We start from the raw sequence: 6,894 nt of genomic DNA, 5'->3' as shown, positions 1-6,894 counted from the left end.
ACCCTTCAACAATTCCCACATCGTATGGTAGCATCTAAACTGCACATGAAATACTTTATTGAAGAGTAGCAAATTGTCAGTGTCAACTAATTAACGATAAAAAATTGTTTTTCACGCAGAAATTGTGTTTAAACAAGTACATGTAAAAACATCTAATCACAGGAAACAATATATTTCACCTTCCACCGTTGTAGTCGAATTATTTGTTCATAAAAGTCAAAAAGTTTAAGAGGAAACGTGTATTCCTAATCCTTTATTTGATCAAATGCCCTTTTTTTTATAAATCGCGTGCGAAAAGCGAGTTGCACATGTGAGATCCGGGTCTGTTTCTGGCCAGAGAAGAAAAACTTACGTTATCATTAGAATGTGGACATCTTTATCTTAAAGAGTAATCAAGGGAACCAAGGTTATAGCGGTAATCAAGAGAATTTAATCCAGGGACAAAGACCAGACTTGGAAAACAGACATACACAACAAAGAACATAAAGTAACTAAAATCATACATACAAAGTAACAAAAATAACCCGTTTAAATCAGATACTCTGGCTTATTTCACTGGTACATTTATTTACTATGGATGTTCAGTATGTGCCGCGTATATCAGTCATCACCCTCGGTAGCAGTATGAGGGACGCGTTTTATCTCTTTGATTGCAGGAGCTGTGACTGACCAAATGATATTATTTGAAAATTTGTAGTATGTTATAAATTTTGTTAATCTGAATTCATTTTTGTACAAATTCATTGTCTGTACAAAATTGAATTTAGAGTACATAACAACAAGAGTCCCATTCGGCGCCCCGCAAATTCTGGATATATTCTTCGCCTTGTGTGTGTGTGTGTGTGTGTGTAACTAGAAAGGTTGAAAAGTTCTAATTGTGTTTCTTCTTGAAAAAAATGTCCGAATTGTTGTCACACGCGACTCAAAGAGGTCCTAGCCACAAGGTGGCGTATATAATTTGGTAAGATAACACTCGAAATGAAAAACAATAAATCTGTCAAGAATTTTGGCGCGAAGCTTGGAGCTAGAGAAAAAAGCAATGCATGAAAATTTCAACTACTAAAACTATAATTTTAGTTCGGATCAGTCCAATTATGGACAGATTCTTTCGCCTAGTGCCTCTAAGGTTATTCTTTTGTGTAACTAGAAAGGCTGAGGGGTTCCGATTCCTCCTTCGCCCTATTCCAGCAATGTCTGGCTAGCTATTTTCTGAGTATCTTCGCCCGTCAGAGAAGACTTTCACGCAAATGCTTCACGGAAACTTCGGTGTCTTTCCAAGGAAACTTTATAACTTTTGGTGCAGGGTACACTACATTTTGTACCGTGTAAGACCAAAACGAATACTAAGTTCTTTCGTTATAAAATTATTTATTCTATAGTCGAGTTTATTTTGTTCGTTTAGTTAAATCATCCCATTCTCACTAAAGAGATAAGGATGTTTTAATTTTAAGCATGGTTCGCGACCACTATTCCCGTAGGTACAATAGCATGACAAAAGTGAGTGATAGAATTGATGGAACCAAAACTTCTGTACTATTCACACTTACCGAAATCAAACAATGGAAAGTTTTGGTAAATTATAACCATTTATACTATGATGTATTTATTAAGTATGACCTTGTTTTTTTTTATACAGTGATTTTGAACCAGACTTATTAGGTGTGACCTTGGTATTTTCCCCTACATGTCACAGTTTGTTGTAAATCCAATCCAGTTAACTTGAAAAGAGCAAATATTTATTTGATAAACCTTTTATTCAACTACGCATTTGGTGATAATTCGGAATTTTCCTCGTTGTTTTCAAGACCAGTAAGGATCACTGGTAATCCAATTAAATTTAAGTTTTATTAGTGAGAGTTGGTGAAATAAATGTGCTACAATTGAACATATGCCGCATTTCATTTTTTTTATGAAAGATTAACGCAGATGTTTCGTACTTTTTATGCAGTTTTATTAGGAGTCGTCATTTATATAGCCTGAGTGTAAAAACATTAAACAAAGGTGATCTTCATACATAATGAGAACTGAATGAAATAGATAACACACAAAAACTGAAGATGAGGAAAACAACTCGAAGCGCAAAAAAAACTAAAGCACTAGCAAGTTAAACTCACACAAAAAAGCAAAGTGATATCAGATGTTCCGGAAAAGGAAAAATGTTCCGCCTGCTGCATCCTTCTTATTGCGAACTTGTATTTATCCGGTAAGCGTGCACCGCCCCGACAAGAATGAGATAGAAATTAACCAGACTGCACGGCGGTTTATCGTGGACGGCTACCGAAGGAAGGAAAATATGTGAGTAAAACTCACAAAGGATATCCCCGCCACCCACATATTTGTTATGCTGACTTGAGTCACCGAAGCTTATGAACATTTTAATACAAGAGGTATTATGGTGCATTCAAGGACAGAGTTAGGAATAATAAAATATCAATAATTTTAACTTATTTCAAAGATCGAGGTCATTTAAAGCTTTTGAATATACCTGCCAAATTTTCATATGGTGATTCACCCACAAATCGAAATTGAAAAGCTTACTTCAAAAGACAAAAAAAGTTGAGTCCCAGGCACAACTCCATGTTAAAAACTTTATTTTGAACTTGAGTTCAAGGGTCACGGTCATATAGAGGTCATGAATGAACGTGACACATTGTCTTATGGTGACAAAGCCATGTGCCAAATATAGTATGCCTATGTTAAAGAACAAAGACACGAATTCATGGTAACAAAAATAGAGGTCATTGGTCAAGGTTCTACAGAGGCCATGAATGTATGCAAAACATCGGCTTACGGTGATACATCCATGTGGCAAATTTGATATGCCTATGTCAAAGAACCAAAAAAGTTATGACCCGGACTCCAAACTATATTGACCTTGAGGTCATGGTTTACGGTCATATAAAGATCATAAATTTACGCGACATATCGTCTCATGGCGATACACCCATGTAGCAAATATATAATGCCTAAGTTTAAGAACTAAAAAGGTATGGCCTGGGCACAAATCTGTGTTAAAAAAATACAAATTTGACCTTGAGGTCAAAGGTCAAGGTCATATAGAGCTCATGAACGTACACGACATACATGTATCGTCACATGGTCATACACAAATGTGCCAAATATGGTATACCTATGTCGAAGAACAAAGAAGTTATAGCCCGGACCCGAATCTACACAGACAGACAGACAGACAGAGTGAATCCTATATATCCGTCTGAACTTTGTTCGCGGGGTAAAATAAACAAATCCTGGAATGTGAGAGAAATATCTTATGTGTCAAAATTAAGCAGTTCACCTACATAAACGAATAAAATATTTCTTCTACTATCATAGTATTTGACAAGGTTCAAGTAACAGTCCAAGGGCTGGGAGGGTCCACCGTGCAACCCCACCCACATTCACACACAAATCTTATTAACTTCATGATGATTTTCAAGTACATGTTCCTTCAATTACCGAATCGATTTGTCGCCAAAGAATTTTCTTGGATTCTTTTTCAGTATAAGCCTAGTATATATACATACGGTTTTGGATTGAAAATTGACAAATATGTACCCCTTCCCCATCGAAAAGTAACTTAAATTGACATTCTTTCAATGTCAAAACCTTGAGTATTTAAGCTTCAGTAAAAGAGTTATCAAGGAAACCAAAATTCTAGCGGAAATCAAAAGAATGTAATCCAGTGACAAAGAACAGACATTGAAAACGGACACACACAAGGACATAAAATAACCAAAATAATGATATAGTAACAAAAGCAACTCGGACTACACTAAAAAGTGGGAGCATGCACCAGGTGCACTGGTGGAGTAAGCGTCCTCTACTTTTCTGGAAACACCCGCCGAGTTGCTCATAAAAAGTAAAGTCCGGGGTAGACGAAAGAGGAAAGGAAAACTATGACACGTCGTTGAACAAATCAGTCTTCGTGGTCAGATGGATACACCGTAACGATCCACGAGTTCATGATGACGACCATAACACTACTGTAGTGATAATTTCTATCGTGTAGCAACATAACCATGTTCCAGAAGCCTAATTGTAAGAAGTCTAGCGCGATATGTCTGCGTGGTTACGGCAAGCATAACGTATGAGTTGTGATATAAAACTCCGTACGCAGGTGCTAAAGGGATATTGCAACCGTAGAATGGAAAGTTATCGCGTTTGCCGTTTAGTTTGGTAGTATTTTCCTTTACCATCAATCTCTAAGTGTAGGTCAAGATATGAGGCGACTTCACGTTGTCAGTAGTATTCTTCATCTCAAGTACTTTAGGATGTATGCCATGTATAAAGTCCCTGAAACTATGATTGTTTAACGATAATACGTTATCTATATTGCGTAAACCGAGATTAAAGGGTTTAGCTGAAAGAAGTTCATTCTTTTCTAACAGATTAGCTGGAAAGTCAGCCTCATAAGAGTGAAGGAATAGGTCAGCAAGTAGAGGAGCACAATTTGTTCCCACTGGAATGCCGACCGTTTGTTCAAAAAAAAAAACGCGTCCACTACAGTGAAAAAATATATTGTCGATCAAGAATTCCAGCATTTTGAAAATAACTTCTTCGGTATATTTGGAAGATTATTTGGAATTGTTTTTACAAAGTATGAGGAATCTCTACATATTTGTATCTAGGTGTACCGTCTGTTTTTGGTGTAACAACGATGTATGATGTTTTTGAGTCGGGATTTTAACTGAGCATGGGGAATAGAAGTAGAAAGAATTGAAAAATTGCCAGTTTGGTATTTCTTGTTTATTACTATGAAATCTGATACTTCTGGGGTTCTTTTGGTGACTTGTATCGATTTCATAGCCAGAATTAATTGAAAAAAGGGATTTTCGATTTTCCAAAAAAAAAGTTGCATATATTCCACTGTACAACTTACTGCTCACCCGAAATGAATAATGATTAAACCATGGTTTATAGCAATAAAGCTCCTGCTTCAGTTACGGTTTATTATTGCCAGTATAGTTCAACACAAACGGCAACAAAATTGCCATCGGTCAAAATCGGCAATCGTAGTTAACAGTATCGAACATATGATATGAACAATAAATAAGTGAAAATATTTCTTTAAAAGAACTGAATATATAATCAAAATTAAGTAAATCCAAGAGGACACCACCTTCTAAATAAGTCTTGAACTTAGTAGGGAGAAGCGTCAAGTTCAAGATGAAAATAAATTTGTTGACATTATGAATAAGCCACCATCTAAAACCTGTTGGTAAAATACAGTATATTTTTCAATAAGATCTGGATATTGGAAATAAAACTTCAGGCAGTGCGAGAGACGTACTCTGTATAACCTCGGTCTAAAAGCTGTCTCTTAGAAAATAATGGCGCATTAAGAAAACGAAATAGAGAAAACAAGCTCTGACATTCCTTAACTGAGAAATATAATCACCATATACAGGGGAGTTAAGCTAGTATATTATTGTACAAGAAAGGAAAATTTATAATTTTAAAATCAAAATCGTCTCGTTTGTCACATATTATTGTGATTACTTACAGCGACCGTCCACTCGAATTACCTCATCTCCTTAATTTCAAGTTCTAAGACTTGTGGATAAATCAACGGAAGCCATTCTCCAATTTTTTATTATTATTAATGGAGAAAACAATATATCATATGGGACATTAAACGTCCTAGCGCTTGGAGAGTGAATGTCAAAAACATCATACGATCTGACACCACTACGTCCAAACCTTGCAAACATCCATATTTCCGGGGACCTCCTGTAGCTGACATGGAAGCAAATAAGGCAGCTGTCTAAGTTTCAGACTAAAGTAATCATCACAATGAGTGAAACAAGCAAAGATAAAGCTTCAACAATTTTATTTTTTTAACATAAAATAAATATTGATCAACTCTGGCCTTTATACATAATAACAATAAAAATCACAAAATCAAAGCAACTAGCCATCCGTACGAAAAATGTCTTCATTTGTTTCATAATCATGATAAGTTATTTACACAAAAATTCCCGAAAATTTAACATGGTTCAAATACTTTAGTCTATTTATTAGTGGTGTTTAAAAATTTTGATTAATCTTAATCACACAGAATGCATATTCAAAGAGATTACTTTGATGAAAGTGACAAAATCATTTATTCTTTTTTTGGCAAAACAGTGCTAAAGTAATATTGAATAAGTACATAATTAATGAGTTAATAATTTTTTTTTCTCTAAAATATTATGTACCAAAAAAATCAATTCATTCAACTTAATACATGTATTGGAAACATTCATACAGCTAGTCGCAAGATAATTAAGAAAATTTCCTTCTCCTCATTAAGATTTCTTCTTGTTGCTACATAAATATGATGAATCTAGCTGGCAACTCTCCTACAACACCATGTAAAGTTGCATCATAAAAATAACATTGTCATCTAAAATAAACATTTATAGGTCATTTTAAGAATTGAATATGTCAACATCATTAAGATTATTGAAGACAAATATAACAGAACCATATTAATACTATATACTGTCATAAACAAGATATAATCTAAGATTCTACGATAAATTGTTATTGCACAAATCCAATAATAATATGATTGTAATTACCATTGTCAAAATAGAATACTGAGTTACCTCCCATTTACTGGATTACCCAAAAATTACAAAAATTAATAGTCAAGTAATTTCTGAGTTTGAAGCAATTATCAACAATAACTTAACTTTTTATATTGAAGAGATGTCAGCTTTCCAAGTATTGTTAAGATTCATACTTTCACTAGTTTCAGCAAAAATATCAATAAGAATTGTTAAATTTAAAAAAACCAAGTGTCTGCGTCTCAGATATATATAGAATCTCACCAAACAAGCCTCAGACCTGTATAGAATCTCACCCACGAAGACACAGACCTATATAGAATCTCACCCAAGAAAAATTACT

The sequence above is a fragment of the Perna viridis genome, chromosome 7, assembly GCF_037379345.1.
Source record: "Perna viridis isolate PV_CMFRI_1.1 ecotype Kerala chromosome 7, ASM3737934v1, whole genome shotgun sequence".
NCBI classification, from domain to species: domain Eukaryota; kingdom Metazoa; phylum Mollusca; class Bivalvia; order Mytilida; family Mytilidae; genus Perna; species Perna viridis.
This window is presented reverse-complemented; position numbering follows the sequence as displayed.